The following is a 16143-nucleotide window of genomic DNA, read 5'->3' as shown; positions in this document are numbered from 1 at the left end:
CGCCAATCCCGGGGCGGCGGGGGCGGCGCCTCGCGCTCTCCGCAATAAAACTTTTTGATGTTCGCGTTGCTAATTGCGGAGGTCCTCTTCGAGGATTGGCTGTCCACTCATAACCATAAGATAATTAAAACAAGGGGGGGGCAGGGTTAAAAAAAACTTTTTATCAGCCATAGGTCAATACAAGTGTTTAACAGATGTTTCACTATTAAAATATTTACTCCCCCCACCCCCCATACAGAAGACTCTCAGAGCAGGTACAGTATTATTTCACTTTCTTTTCTGGTTACAAGGATGGGGTGAAGAGGGGAAAGGGACGCGGATAATACTGTTTTTTTTTTTTTTTTTTTTTTTTTTTTCCAAGTGTTTTGTAGGTAACTGAGGCAGAACACGGAGCAGGCAGCTTCCTGCCTTTTGTGCTGGTCCGGGGATAGGGGAGGAAAGGGGTGCTGGTGGCGGCGGCGACCAGAGTCTGGAGGTGGCGGTGTGGCTCCCCCATTAAGGTGCGGTTGGGAGCGAGCCTGGTCTCTCTGATTGGGCCGGTACTCCAAGGCTTCTTTGACCCCGCACACGTTGGAAAAGTTTCAGTGGCCCCTTTTGCTTAGGAACTGAATTGGGTGACTCGGGTTAGAGTGAGTGACCACTTGCAGAGGGTGGGTGAGACCCTCGGTTTGTACACTTACTCATTTGCATATTCTTCTGGCGCAGCAACCCGAACGGAGATCTTGAAGGTTTTCGAAGCGGGGCACCCCGATTTCTCGAACCTGTGGTGTGGCGAGTACCCGTGTTCCGCTGGTTTAACTAGCCTGTTTGGTAAGTAACTGAATAGTTTTTACAGCGTGTTCGGAGCTTATTTTCTAGTTTTTATGAACAAACATATAAATACATCTCTGCATTCCTGCCTCCCCCATAAAAGCGGGCATCTGTGGAAAGCAGGTTTAGTTATCGGAGGGGAGCCATTAAACCGCCCTTTAAGAGGCAGGCAGGGAGGACGGCTCTTGGATGTTTAGACTGCTCGCCTTGGCGATCTTGAAGGCATTAGAACGGAAAATGGATCTCCACTTGTAAGTCAGCGGACCTCGGGGCACCCAGGGAGACCCCAAGCAGCGCGGGTGGGGGCGGTTGGTGGAAGGGGTCTAAAATCACCCTCCAGCCTGGGCCGCAGCCGCCAGGAGAGGCAAAGAGTGTGTGAGAATTCCTTCTGCTCACCCACACGATGATGGTGTCAGCAGAAGACCCTCCAGCCCCCTGTAGGCTGTAAGTTTGATCAAATCTTTGAGGGCCAGCCTTGGACCTGAAGAGGCAAGCGGAGGGGACACCCGTGACTCCACCGTGGACATCGCTCTTTGGAGGCAGGAGCAGTCTGGTCCAAAACAGCAAAGAGAACCCCAGCACGGGCAGTCCTTTCCGTGCCCCCCCCCCCCCCCAGTCTGGCTGACTATGGTTCTGTCTGGACGGCCAGATGAGCAGTAAATGGAGGGTACCCAAGTGTTTGCTCCCACGGTCTCCGGGCTGGCTGAGACCTAGCTGGCTACTGTCCTGAGGAAGTCTCACTAAGAGTTTATTTAATTTTGTTTTTTTAAAAATAGAATTATGGAGCTAGGTGGTGGGAGAAGGGTGAAGCTCAAAGATGTGGCCTATCTTCTGCCTGCAATTTCCCTCTCTAGTCTCAACAAGCTGCGGGCCCTAAAATACAGAGAGCGAACCCAGGGTGGGGAGTAGCTGGAGCCAGTCTTGGTGGCTAGCCTGGAGGTTTACGTTTGGTGGCAGAGCAAAATAACCTACATATAGCTCTGCTTACCAGCTAGGGTGGGTCCGCAGTTTGGGGTGCAAGGAGGGTCTTTTAAGGAACCGCTTCTTCTAGGGAAGAATAAAGGTAGTGTGGTGGAGCGTTCTGTTTACATTTTCACCAGGAGGCATAGCTGAATCAGTAAATACTGGTAGTTCAATCCTCTGACATTTGATACATTTTTAAAAGTCTGTTTATAAGGACAGTTAGGCCTTGGTAATAGGTAGACTAAGTCAGATGACTGCACTGTGGCCAGCTACAGATAAAAAAAAAATTAGGAAAGATAGTTTCTTGGCTGCCTTAGAAAATAGACTTTTTAGGGGGTTGGAAGATAGAAGAATCCAAAGAAAGACAGCCCTGGGTATGGAGAAGCTCTCTGTTCACCAGCAGCCTTAGGATTTAGGGATCAGAACTTGCCACTTTTAGCCCTTTTCCTCCCTCATGCTTTTAAAACTGAAACCACCACCTCCACCGCCACCACCACCACCACAAAACAGGGGTATGCATTCATGGCTCCAGATAGCATCCTCACAAGTGGTAAAAGAAACGGACGACATGGGTCAGAAAAGCTGCCGTAAAAGATGCTAATCTGACCATCAGTCCTCACTGTCAGCACCATTATCAGTTAATTACTACAATCCAGGGCTCTAAAGCTTCGTGTATCTTAGAAACCCAAATCCAAGGACTAGAGCCATAGAAAGGCAGTCGGTAGGTAGTTGGAAAGAGTGGATAAGTTTTAGTGGTAGGTATCTCCTGTGTAGTAGCTGGCCGCCTCTAACTGTATCTTTACTGCATTTGTTCACTTTTTTCTTTTTAGTATCTTTCGACACATTTTACTGAGGGAATTTTGGAATGCTGGGTTAGCTTGCAGCTTTGGAACACTATGAAGCTAAGATGCTATTTTAAGTTTGTTCCCCAGTTTAGGTGGCCTCCCCCCCCAGCGGTGGTCGTGAGAGAACTAACAGGGTGGTGTGATGGGGAAGCTGACACTGGTGATGGGGAGAAGGTGAGAGAAGAAGGCAGGTGTACAGTTTCTAACGTAGATGTCAGCCTGCTCCCCCCCCCCCCCCCGCTCCTGGGCTGTACTAGGGAGGCCTTTGGTGAACTGCTCCTTAAGGATCCACGTGAAGACTTCCCAGAGGCCAAGGATCTGTGATCTGTGATGATGCCGGTGGTGGGCCATTCTGGGTCCCCGGGGAAGAATCCCATAGATAACCCTCTCTTTCCTGGGACGCTGAACATGGAGTGGTCCTGAGTCTGCAGAGAATCGCAGGAAGGCAGCCCAGGTTCAGGGTGGTGTTGGAGACTCTATGCAGGCTCTATAGGACTGCATGTTACACCCTCATTCAGCCAAACAAGGCTGGTTACAAACATTTACTTTGTGCCCATGTCACTTGTCCCTTTCCTTTCACTACCACTTTCTTTCTCTGGAAAAGATTCAAAGAGCCAGAAAAAGGCTGGGGACCCCCTTGCAAACATTTTTTGCCCCTGTGAGATATTACTTTTAAGCTCTGTCTAAACTAAATATTTTTTTAAACTTCAGTCTCTTTTCAGGGGAAATACGGACCTTTTTGAGGTATTTATTATTTCAAAGGCTAGGGCAATTTTGTATCTTGTGTTTTGCTCAGGAGTACTCAAAATAAACTGGATCTGAAAAGAACCAGGCCAGAAGGCCATAAACACACATTTTATATTTACAGGAATTATGGCTCAATTCCCTTCATCATCTTTCCAGTCCTTTCCTACCTTCCTTTATTAACCAAAGTAGTAGAAATGATATTGAACATTCCTATAAATATCTGTAATGAGGTGAACTCCAGAACATGCTAAGAACCCCTCAGGAATACCAAATCCAGAAGGTGTCAGGAAAGTAGATCTGTTATCAAAGATGTAACCTCAGCCTGATCTTCTCCAAAAACACTGTTTCTGTCATGCTCTAGTTGCCCTACAGCTCTGGGGGAGGGCGCACTGTGTCACATTGTTTGTTAGCCACTTATTTTTTTATTTTTATTTTTATTTTTATTTTTATTTTTATTTTTATTTTTTTTTAGGGCATGCAGAACAAGGCCTATGGGCTGACTGGCAACAAAACTCTTCGACTGATACGCTTTTATTTTTATTTTTTTCTTTTCTCTTGGGGTATTTGTGTACAGGCATGGCAAGGAAGTTACGAAGTAGCCATCCACAAGTTAGGGAATTCGATGGACTCAACTTTTATGTCTAATTCAAAAATGAAGAGCAGGAGAAGGTTCCCTTGACTCTTATGTGGTTTTCTTTTCTTTAGAGGTTTTCTCCTCCTTTGGATTTTTGGGAAGGGTGAGGCATTTGAAAAGCAGACCCCCTGTCCTCCCAGTTCTCCATTCAAAACAGATCTGTGCAGACAGAGGAGGGAGGGGCTGGTTCAAAGGGAGGGGTGACTGTGGAGAAGGTGATTAAAAAAAAAAGAACCCTTCAAGTCCTTTTGCTCCTGAGAAACAGTGAAGTCAGGGCTTGCTAAGGGCCTGTACATCTCCCCCCTCAGTTTTCTTCTCCTTCTTCTTCCTTCTCTTCCCCCGTAATCTACCCTGGAGAAGTGTTGGGATTTGTATTTTATTTACCCCTGTCACTTGAGACTTGTGTAAGAATGAGGCAACAGAGGCATCAGATTATCCTTATATTCTTTATGGAAAATCCTACTACCCATTGCGACCGGCAGAAGTTCTTCCATTTTCTTCAATGACCCATGACTACAGTGGTGTATCAGCAGGAAGATATGTTGCTGCAATGGAGAGTTCTCATTGAGGAAGGATTTGATACTGTGACAGGTATCTGTAAATGAAAAATACTCATTTAGACTAAAGGCAACATAAAATGAGCTGTGAGCTGGCATTGTGATAGGTAGTATTAGATATACTCACATTAGATGTTATTATTGTAGTCTCAAGAACTATGATAAATCTGATCTTTGCCACTTTGCAGTGTACTAAAGGGTTGAGAATAAAAGTGTCATAAGACAAAACATTCCTCAGGATTTATAAAACATACACAAAGAACTGCATACACATAGAAATATTTCGGATCTGCATGTATTTTTGAGAGGTAGGCCCTGGCTTTCACTGCCAGCACTTAAGAATAAACAAACAAACAAAAACAATAAAAACAATGCAATAATAAAATGAAAAAATGAGAGCTGAAGAATTATTTTCTTCTGAGCTGTAAAGAAATCATTCAGAATTCAGATGAGAACGTGACTGTGACTTTGCAGTCACACTCTTTGGAAGTAGGCAGCAATGAACTGAAGCTAGCGTGACATCCAGTCAGAATAAAATAGGAATGAGATGGCTCCTTCACGTGTGGAGCTTCGTGGGACTGAGCGCTTTCCTTGGGACCCGAGTAGCTTTCCTTCCCAGTCCTAACTGCCACGTTGGGGGCACTCCTGGGAAGACTCAGCACTGTGGCTTCATGTGCAGCACCCCATAGACGGATTTCTTCAGCTCTGACAGTCCCCTCCAAGCTTTTCCTGCCTTCTTCTACAGTCTATGCTTAGAGAAAGGGACTTGAGCCAGGCAGGATAGGTTAGGTTTCAGGTTAACAAAAAGAAACACTTTTATTGTCAATATTAATGGCAAACTTCGATTTTTACAAGCCCTGGGTTTAGCAGATCAAAAGCAGCTTGTCTTGATTTCTCAATATTCTCTGGAGTTTAGACAATTAACTGCAATTTTGGTTCTAATGAAACAATACGAGACAGTTAGTTGCAAAAAAAAAAAAAAGTAAAGTTAGCATTTGAGTACAGATTTTTACCTGTACATAACCTATTGCAATCTAGTAATTTATTTCCTTTAACTGAAGCCCAGTTTTGAAGAATTCCTTTAAGAAAATATGTTCAAGTAGTGTCCTCACTTGCAATGTCATGAGTCTTTTTCAGCGTGTGCATTCCACGATTGCCTTTCTGGCCGGGTAAGGATCCGGCAGACTGAGGTCTTCCTGGTAATTTGGGTACACCGAGTCTCCAGTTAATGATAGATAATCAGCCTTTGGGTCATTCGGTCATTCTCTTATTACAAACCCCTCCTGCTCTCTCTGATCTCCTTTCAAACTAAATTTCACACAAACAAATAAAGCAAGACAGGGACAAATTCTTAAGAAAAAGAGAAAGAAATATTAGAAACTTGTGATACAGAACTCTAAACAAGGAAAGCAAGCTAAAAGAGGATAGAAAAGAACATCTTATCAGAATGAACATGTTGTGTACAAAACATTAAAAGAAAAGGATCTGGTTTCTGTTAAAGTGACAGAAAATTAAAATAAAAATAATTGCAGGCAGCAAAGTTATAATATAAACAGAGAAGGCAGGATGCTTGCTGGAAATGCGCAGCACCAGGAGGCAAATTTGTTGTTAAAGATTATGTATCTGCACTCTGATTGGGGACGCGCTACTTTGTTCTATTTTCTAAAAGAGAATGGTTTTCTTTTTAATATTTGTGTGAGAGTGCTCATTTAAATCAACACAGGCCCCAGACTCGAGGAATAAAAAGTGGAGCTGCATTTTTCTTGCAAAGCATCCAACTTCAAAGGAAGCAATTGTTTGCATACAGGAAAAGCAGAATTCCATTCCGAATACATTGGAGACTTCACTAAATCCGTGTGACTGATGTTTTTTTTTTTTTTTTTTTTCTGGCAGAAGGCACTCAGTTCATGCTGGAGCAAGTACACCCTCTTCACCTCTAGGGGGTCTTTTCTTTCTGTCTGCAGAAGTGTGTGACTTCAGAAAGAAACTCTCGGTTGGCCAAGGTACACCTCAGATTAGACCCCAGGTAAAAGAGCAGAGGTGGAGGGCTCCTGCCGTCAGTCTCTGGCGAGAGCGCCCCTAGCGCCATTTTACTGTCTCTGCCCTTGACGCTTCCCTTTGCAAGGACGTTCCAAAGCCGGTCAAAGGCTACAAAGGTATCACCTCCAAACCTTGAGCTTTCAATGCTCAACCTGGTTGGAATTTTAGCTCAGGGCTAGATCAGACTGCTATTTTCCACGACAGAAGGGGAGCGGTGGCACGGATGCTGGAGGCAAACGGACTCCCACGTTGTCACCAAATGTTTGTCTAGCCAACCTCTTTGACAAAAGGCCCACCTCCCCAAGCTAGCGAACACTTCCCTGTTACCTCTAGGTCTTTCTACTTTACAGGAGGACTTCCGGTTACGTTTACCCTCCTGCGCCCATATCCAGCCTCTCATTGTTTGAGCTTTTTGGTAGGGGCATGGATGCACTTTTGTAGTTCGTTGGGCACAGATCTGTCAGTCCGCGTGTCCTGTAAGAACACAACTAATGCTTTGCACAAAAAGATGCTCTCAAAGCTGGTGGGAAGACGATTCAGAGAAACTCGGTGTGAATGTGTGTGTGTGTGCATGTGTGTGTGCGTCTAATTGCAATCAGGTTGTTTTATTTTATTTTGAAGGCCATTAGAGCTGGTAAGCGACTTGGAAGTCATTTGAAAAGGAACAGACCTTCAATCCCAAGCCTTGTGGGCACTGGGGAAGTGTCTTCCAAATCTAAAACTGGCTTTCATGCTGCACGACCAACCCTGACCTGGCTTCTCTGGTATCCATCCCAACCACCCCAAACTCAAGAGTTAGAGGTAGCCAGGGCTGCCTCAACACTCCACCACCATGGCCAGTTTTCTGTGCCTTGGTTTCTCTCTCCATTGAAACAGTGGTGGAAATAAATCAGGTCTAGGGCTTGTCAGCCAGATTAAAAACGATCAAGGGGCCCTCAAGAGAGTTGCCAGAATAGCAGGCTTCGTTCAATAATTATTCACGTATTTTCCTCCTGCCTCTTAGCATTTTTTTTAATATTTATTTATTTTTATTTTAAATTTCGCTCCGGACCTATCTGCCCTGAAGACCCATCTTGGCAGCCTTGGGCGTCAGCGGGCCCAGCGCACCCTGCCCGTGCGGCCTAACTCTGGTCTTCCGTAGGATCGTGCCTTGTTGGTCTCTGCCTCGTTGGCCTCGTGCAAGCAGCGTAAGACCCAGTCTCAGGGGAGACCGCCGAGTCCCCAGTGGCCCCAACGCTGCGGAAAGAGACCGGTGGAGCAGGGGGGTGACGGAGCTGCTAAAGACGCACAGACCTCCTGCGGTCCAGGCCCCGGGAAAGGTGCTGGGTCTCCTCCCCTCCCTTCTGGCCAAATTCTCATTTTATCTGCATGCCCCTTTGTGGGGCGGACAGGAGAAGGCAAGTCCACCACATTCAGGTCAGGAGAGAACTTCGCGCGGGTTCCTTCCCCCAGCGCCCCTTCGGACACTTTTCGCCCGATGCGGGCAGGAAGGGGTTAACCGCGCCGCGTCTCTTGCTCGCCTGGGAGCCCAGGGTGCTGAAGGAAGGCCACGGCTCCCCTCAGCAACCCCGGACTCATTAAGGCAAACCCTCGCCGCTATTTTCAACATTTCCTCAATCAAGTGCCCTGAAATAGAGCTGCACAAACAAATTGGCGGCAAAAGCGTAGATCTTGTCAGGACGGAGGCGAATCCAACGTTTCAGCCTTGTTTGCTTTGCAATTACGGGCTTGGCTTGTGCCCGTGGTGCCACCGGGGCAAATTTGCTGCCGCCCGCTGACTCCTCTGCACTGGGAGCGGCTGGAGGAAGCGACCCGCCGGGCCACTGCTGAGATGGGCGGCGCGGTTGGGGGATGGGGGTGAAGGTGAGGGTGGGGAGGCGGGAGGACGGGGGTGGCCCGGTCGCTAGGGGCTGGCGGAGCCCTAGCCCAGCAGACCCCTGTGCAGAGGGCGTGCAGAGTAGTGTTAAAGACCGGCTTTCCAGGCTCCTGGCTGAGCTACCAAGGTATAGGCAACAGTAATAAAATGTAGACTCCACATGTGGACACCAGCGTTGTTTCTTGAGCATCCTTCTTGTCTCCCCACGCTCCCGCCCCTCCGCGTCTCTTCCCCTCTCTCCGGCCCTCTGAACATTTTCTTTCAGTGCGTGTCAGCGGTTGCTGGACTTCCCCCTGCTCCTTCACTGTTAAACTGCTAGCATGATTTGTTGTATTTGCCATTGCTGTTTGTTCTTGTTTGACTTTTTGTACAGAGTTAGTTTAAATCTATTACAAGAACCAAACCCCAAGTTCCTAGGACAGGCTTTTCCACACTTGCTGTCGGGGGCTTCTAGCTCGATTTTCTTTCCTTCTGGGGTAGCCTCTAAGCGCCCTGGGGAGGAGGGAGGCCTTCCCGCGCTGGGAGCCTCACTTGTGTCAGCGGAACAGCAGTTAAGTCAGTTCCTAAGCCTTATATTTCACAGACAATTAACTCTTGGCTGCTGTTTAACGAAATTGTAATATTTACTCTGCTCTATACTGAGGAGCACTTTTGGAGTAAAAAAAAAAAAAAAGCAAATATTATATTTCAAACAGAAAATACAATAATAAATCTCTTTTTATGGATTCTCCCTGCATAAGTGGAAACAACATGATTTAAGCCCCTCCGCTCCCTCCTTTCGAGAAGAGCTGGACCTGGAAGGCACTGTTAACCAACGCTGACTTCCATCTCTGAAGGGGAGACACCTGCATCCGAGGCTTCATCCAGATCTTTATCACGTGGAACAAGGATTATCAAACAGTGAGGTCTTGGATGCAAAGCTTACTTTTCAAGTGGATTCAAGAAAGAGGGGTGTGACGTGAGTAGTTATGACTTCATATCACTTTGCAAACAGATGGCTGTTTTCCTCTCCTGGGTCTTTTGCAGTAGGGGAGGTTGAGGAAGGGAATATTTTTATGAGACTCTGGAGTCCACACTGACATGAACTATATTATTGAAAAACGTGTAAGTTGCAGTCTGTTTTTGTTTGTTCGTCATAAGCTAAACTCATAGCCACTGTGGCCAAGAAGCAATCTTTTTTTTTTTTCACAATTAAAAACATTTTTTTCCTTTTTGTTTTACAATCCCAGCTAGATCATATCCTCACTGTTCTGTGGCATCCTCTCAGTCTTTACTAAAGCAAATCTCAGGATTGATGGCTTCATAAATTCAGCAGTGACAGAGGGGAAGGACAATAGTCAAAGTCCGAAGAGTCACACAAAGCCATGGATGTTTCCTGTACCATTGTCTGGGCAACTGATCGCTTTCATATTCCAGGGAGTAGGAAGCAGTAGTTAGAATTCATAAGAATTCTCTTTTTACCATAAGAATTGGCCTGGCATATTATTCCATGCACAAATTATACTATTACTTTTGTGTGTGTTAATCTGTTTGGTATTAGGATGGTGAGAGTGTTGTAACCATTAACATGTTTTTACCACACCACTTTCAATTGGGTGATCTCAGATAATTATGAAGATGTTGAAGTTAATCCCATGGTAAGTGAATGACTATGAAAATAGCCGTAAGGCATTATTATTCTTATATAAAGACCAACCAACATGATTGCATGGGAACGTGATTACTTTCTATTTGACATTATCCTATAAGGATATGGCTATACTCATTTCTTTTAAAATCAGGGCAGTTTTCAATTATTACTTCTCGACAGAATTTTTTTTTAAACTACAGTATTTTCCAATTAAAAAAAACCACAGTGATTTGATACTGACAGATACAGCATTTTCCACATTATTATTCAGTAACCTTTTTGCAAACTAAAACAAAAATAATATTCAAAACTATCAACATGTAAGGCACAATCATTAGGCTCTACATACTTACTTAGGTAAGCCAATGCTATTAAAATTAAAAACATGTGCCTGGCATAAGAATGCTTCTTTGGAATTCCTTTTTGGATACACAGCTATTATTTTAAAAACTATTTCACATTTCCAAACACCAAGATTTCACTCCGAACAGGGACTGCATTGTTTTACACAGTAGCTCTTGGTATCTTCCTCAGTATTTTAGACTTTCAAACAATTGGAATTGGGTAAATGCTCTCATCTGGGAACACTTTCCTAATACCTTTGTAGGTAACAGGAGTCTTTATTTCTTCTGAGTGACAGACAGTGAGTACACTGGACAGACAGTCCACCCTCTGTAGAAGTTACCAGAATATGGTTGTTTTCCCACCAAGAGACTGCTTGTGATCCGTCTAAAAGCAGTAACAACAAAAATCTGTTAAATGTGAAATCAGAGAAAACAAGCAAGTGTTTTTCCGACTGTAGTTTTGAAGTGATGGCTTAATGAGGTGCATAAAACAAGACAGGAAGGACTCTGAAAAGTAAGGCATGAAAAGGGAAGTTTGTTTGGATAAGATCTGTCTTTGTCCATAAACAGGAGGGTGAGAAGCTAAAGCCAAGATTATTGTTTTCTTCAATTCAGTGAATTTTTTAAATTGTTTTTTTTAAAGGTGAATGAAGAAATACAATCAAAGAAATATATGCAAATTCTTTTATATATGCAAATGCTGTCTTGGTGTGTATTTTAATATTATGTTGAAATTTAAGATCACTAAAATATGTTACCACTATTCCTTGTAGCCCCAAACATGGTAAATTTGGTATCATAAAATAGTGACTTAAGAAATGTATATGTGTGATGATTTCTAAAAACCCCAAATTGCTGAGCAAAATGTGAAAAAGCTCTTTTCTTCCCCCTGGAGGAGAGCAGGCAGTTTAACTGTTATTAATATGGGACAAATAAATGAGGAAGCTGTCTTCTTACGTTTCTGATAATTCTTTCTACTCTCCCTCCCAAACAGCATTAGGTTCTATGTGTCTTGTGTTAGTCAAGTAAAGATGACGTCAGTAATCAAATTACAGAATCTAATCAAGTAGGTATTTTTGCTTTATTACAAAATGTATGCATCATTTTGGGGCATTGAATTGCTTATTTGTTTTGCTGTTGAATTCTTCTCTTTTTAGATACAGGGATATTTAGCGTTACTTCTAAAGCCACTTGCTGCTTGCAAAGATGAATGTGAGGGGTTATCAAAGCTAAAAATAGCCACAGTAACAAAGTGACATTTAAGTCTGTTGATTGGGCTTTGTAAATTATACTGCGTTTAAAATCATGACTTTGGTATTTATAATGGGGCATCTCAGAAGAGAAATTTGAGTCCTCAAATTTACACAGCTAAGAATGTGTAATCATGTCAGAGAACCTTCACTCAGGAGCTCTTTTCTACAGACATTTTCATTTCTTTTTCTACCCCCCATACTTCTACTGATAGTTTATTAAAAAGTTCCAAAATGAGGAGATGGATGCTGTCATTTTCTGGGTTTTTCCTCTGCTTAAAGACCTTAATATCACATGGCATTAATTAATTTAGCTGCATTAACGACTGACAAATTTTCTCAGCTCTTCTGTTTTTTTTTTTTTTTTTTCCCTCCTCTCCTTGCTAACTCTGATCCTTGGAAATAACTGTTTCACACACTATCTTTTTCTCATCATGCTAGACGTTAGCAACTTAAACTGTGGAAGAAATAAGAAGCTGTTTGCACTTTTTTTGTGTTGTTATTTTTGTTCCATTTAGGGATTTAAAGTAATTGTTTCAAGAACTGATGAGACATATTTTTTCAAAATCTGTTTTTGAGAATAAGAAAATATGATTGAAATTTACTTTTGATATCTAGGTCAAGGTCAGTGATGTATTCTGATGAGCGTTTTGATCCCAAGAAAGCACAAAAATCACAATTAGGCAGCAACCAGACTGAAAAGTTCATTTTGTTGTTAAAAAACAAATCTTAGTGATATCCAATCAGTAGAGCCTCTGATTAAGAGCAGGGTCCAGGGGTTCCTGGACAACAGCTATTAACTATATGATCTCAAAAAAAAAAAATCAGGTAGCCATTCTCTGTTGCAGTGATTACATCTGTAAAGGATGGATTAAGGACTGCAGTCGTTACGTGAGGAACATTAGTAAGAATATTCACACAAGGTTCTATGTAGATGGTCTGGTGTACACTAAGTTCTTAATAAATACCAGCCATTTTCTTTGGCCTGGTTCTTCAATGAGCGGCATGCCACAGCTATTTTCCTGACAAGCGCTGGTCATGAGGATGTTGATAGCTCACAAACCTCACCAGCTCTCCCTGAGGGGCCTGCATTGGTTTCCAGACCTTACGCGAAAAAGATGAAAGAAAGCTTCTGGTGTCCTTCAGAAGTCCAAGAAAGATATGGGAGCTACGTGTAACGTAGCTTATTACCCCAGCAACTCGTGAAGTTGAGGCAAGAGGGCCGCCATGAGTTCAAGCCCAGCCTACGTGACAGTGTGGCCCAGTGGCCAAGAAACAAGGTGGAGAAGAAAGAGAAGTAGGCAGATATTCCTGTGGAGTCTACCTTTGTGTTATCTGTGTTAGTGTACTTACACCTGTGGGTGCCTAACACAAAGGTCTAACTGGGGAAAACACCACATCAGGCAAACAAAATAACCCAGGCAATGGTTCTCTTATCTTTTAATTTCAGACCTCCACAATAATAGGTTTATTTATTTTAAAAATAAGTATATAAGCTCTTTTGCTGATAATTAATATACATAATAAACCAAAGCAAAAAATAAAAGGGGGTAAGATAAAGAAGAATCAGGTAATAGGCTTAAGGATTTAGGGTAAATTTCAGTGTTGTCTGTTTAAAAATACTTGGTTGGGCTGATTGATGGTTGGATTGATACGGTGAGTTTCTGCCTTGTTTTGTGGCTGGCAAAAGCTCTTAACTGGGGAGATTCCGGGTCTCTTCTGCCATTCTTTTGTGCATGGTTTTTGCCCACATTCTTTGCATGGTCTTACGTGGAAAGATCACTGAAGGAATCTTTTTACACCCTTTATTCATGATGAAGGTTTGGATTATATAATCTACTGCTACCCAATGGAGCCAGCCAGCCAGTAATACACTCTAGTCTCTGCACCCAAGAGATGGCCACTGGAAACTGATATTGGAGTCATCCATTTTCAGATGAGACCTTATGTGTCCAGAGCTGACCTAGGACCAACTGAAGATGTTAGTGGCTATATTTAATGTTAGAGTACAACTTGAGATTGTTTTTTGATAGTAAAGCAAATGCAAGGGGAATTTCTAATACAGTTCTGGCATTGCATGCTTTGGGCACCACTATGCTAGACTCAGAAATCATTCTATTTCCTGCCATTTCTCTATCTTGAAGTCCTTTGGCAAAATGAACAAGACTTTCAGGTAGGCTGGACATAATTTCAGTATCTTGCCTTATTCTGTTCCCACATGGTGTTATCATTCTTTACTGCTTGCAAATTATTCACATATTTTCTTATTTGAACTCTTCATCTCTTGCTCTCTATGGCAGGTCTGATCTTAGTTATTCTAAAGACAAAGTTGGCGACGAGCCATTGTTGGTGTAGATTGAGATGTCAAGCAGTCATCTGAGTCCATACAGCTGGTAAGTAGAAAAGTGGAGTTTAACAGCAGGGAGGTTCCAGCCAGCAGCTGATTGAGGCAGATGCTGGGACTTGCAGCCAAGTGCGGGCTGAGCTTCGGGGGTCCTGTGCAAGTGTTGGAGGAAAGATGGAAGGACCTGGAGGTGACAGAAACCTCACAAGAAGACCAATAGAGATAACTAACCCAGTCCCATGGGGGCTTACAGAGACTAAGACATCAACCAAGGAACATGCATGGTCTGGACCTAGACCACCTGCACATACGTGGACTATGTGTGGGCAGCTTGGTCTTCAAATGGGACACCTGGCGAGTGGAGGAGGGGGCTGTTTCTAACATGGACTCTATATCCTGCTTTGGATCACTTCCCCTTGGCAGGGCTGCCTTGCCTGGCCTCAAGGGATGAGGATATGCTCAGTCCTGATGTGACTTGATGTGCTGGGGAGGGTTGATAAAGGGGAAGGTGGTTTCCGTCTTTTGGGGCAAAAGGGAGAGGGGAAGAGAGAAGAAGGGGAAGGGAGGACTTGGAGGAGAGCAGGGAGGGACATCCTTGGGATGTAAAGTAAATAAATTAATAATAAAATTGAAAATAATTTCATGCTGCTTTGCCTTTTAAAAATAACAGTTGTTAAAATAACAGCTGAGCTGAAAGGAGAAATAGCAACAAAGTTGTGAAGAAGTGGGGAGTCCTAGAGATGCAGGGGAGGAATGAAAAGAAAACACGATGCTCAAATACATGGCTATTAGGTCAATGGTATAGGCCTTGTCTAGCATGCATGAGACCCTGGGTTCAGTCCCTCGAGCAAAGCCAAAACCACACACAATCGAACAGTGTAAGGGGTTGGGGGTTCATGCTTATTAAGCATATATTGCATCCCAAAGTCTGTACATGCATTGTCCTTTTAATATATGTAGTGCTTGACATGCAGGAGCAGTTTTCACATGCAAGAAAATTGAGCTTCAGAGACGTTAAGTAACTTGACCAAATACATTATTATTAGCTTGTGTAATTTAAAATAAAGGGGTCTGACATTAAAAATGCATGTCTAAGTAGTGTTAACATAACACCACAAATTGAATATTAAACTCTTCTTGCAAGTGTTTGCCCTGAATTTGATCTCTGGATTTAGCTAAAAGTTAACCACAACAAAATAGAATACTAGTAAATAGGAAAAGAACCTGAATTGCTCATACAATGCAAGTGGGGATTTAAGCTCTGATACTTCTGGAAGACAGTTTAGTTTGGTGGTTTTTTAACACACACACACACACACACACACACACACAAACATATACATGCACACACACACAAATTAAACATGAATCCTATGACTCAGCATTGTGCTTCTGAGTGGTTATTCCAGATAAATACTTAGGTTCACACATAATGTTTATAACAGTTTCATTCCTGATAGCCAACAACTGAAAATGACTCAGATGCCCTTCAGTGCATAAACAGCCGTGCTACTAACAACTAAGCAATGCTATTAATCATGAAGTATCGCTCAACAGTTAGAGGTCACAAATCACTGATACATGCTAAGTCTGAATGGCTCTTTAGAGAATTTGAGTAAAAAATGTCAAGCACTAAGGGTTCTACGTAATGTTCTTACCTTCCCCCATCTTCATTTGTGTGGTGTGAAAATGTATGTGAATGTATTTCTTTGTATGAATGTTGTCATGGACTTGCATGTGGAGGCCCAGTGTTGGCAGGAATCATCCTTAGTTGTTCTTTCTTTCTTTTTTTTTTTAATTTGTTTTTTAATTTTTAGTTCTTCTAGAACTGAGGACCGAACCCATGGCCTTGGGCTTGCTAGGCAAGTGCTTTACCACTGAGCCAAATCCCCAACTCCCTTAGTTGTTCTTTTACCTTATTCTCTAAGTCAGATGTAGGCTTAGATTTTTCATCAAACTTACTCTATAAATGTTCTTAAACACCTTTTCCTCCCTTTCAGCTCCCTGATCTTAGATAGATTAGTAGGGAAAAGGGCTGTAGATCTCTTTAATCTACTTCCTGCTGATTAGGGTCATGGGTGTTTAGGGAATTACCAGACTCCG

At 43.1% G+C, this 16143-nt stretch overlaps 1 long non-coding RNA gene across 7 annotated transcripts; it reads left to right on the top strand.

The window, feature by feature from the left end:
- Positions 1-71: 71 nt before the first annotated feature.
- LOC132653633 (uncharacterized) lies at positions 72-14678 on the top strand. 7 transcript variants are annotated; one of them, XR_009591391.1, is made up of 7 exons: positions 72-254; positions 362-500; positions 706-810; positions 6450-8012; positions 9213-9430; positions 11441-11512; positions 13997-14678. It is a non-coding gene; the product is annotated as an uncharacterized LOC132653633 (long non-coding RNA). The 7 variants fall into 7 exon arrangements; XR_009591385.1 differs by having other exon boundaries at positions 6450-9430; XR_009591386.1 differs by having other exon boundaries at positions 74-254; positions 7738-9430.
- The last annotated feature ends 1465 nt before the right edge of the window (positions 14679-16143 follow it).

The sequence above is a fragment of the Meriones unguiculatus genome, chromosome 4 (genome assembly GCF_030254825.1).
Source record: "Meriones unguiculatus strain TT.TT164.6M chromosome 4, Bangor_MerUng_6.1, whole genome shotgun sequence".
NCBI classification, from domain to species: Eukaryota; Metazoa; Chordata; class Mammalia; order Rodentia; family Muridae; genus Meriones; species Meriones unguiculatus.
The sequence above is the reverse complement of the archived record's forward strand: the minus strand, read 5'-3'. Positions and strand labels throughout refer to the sequence as shown.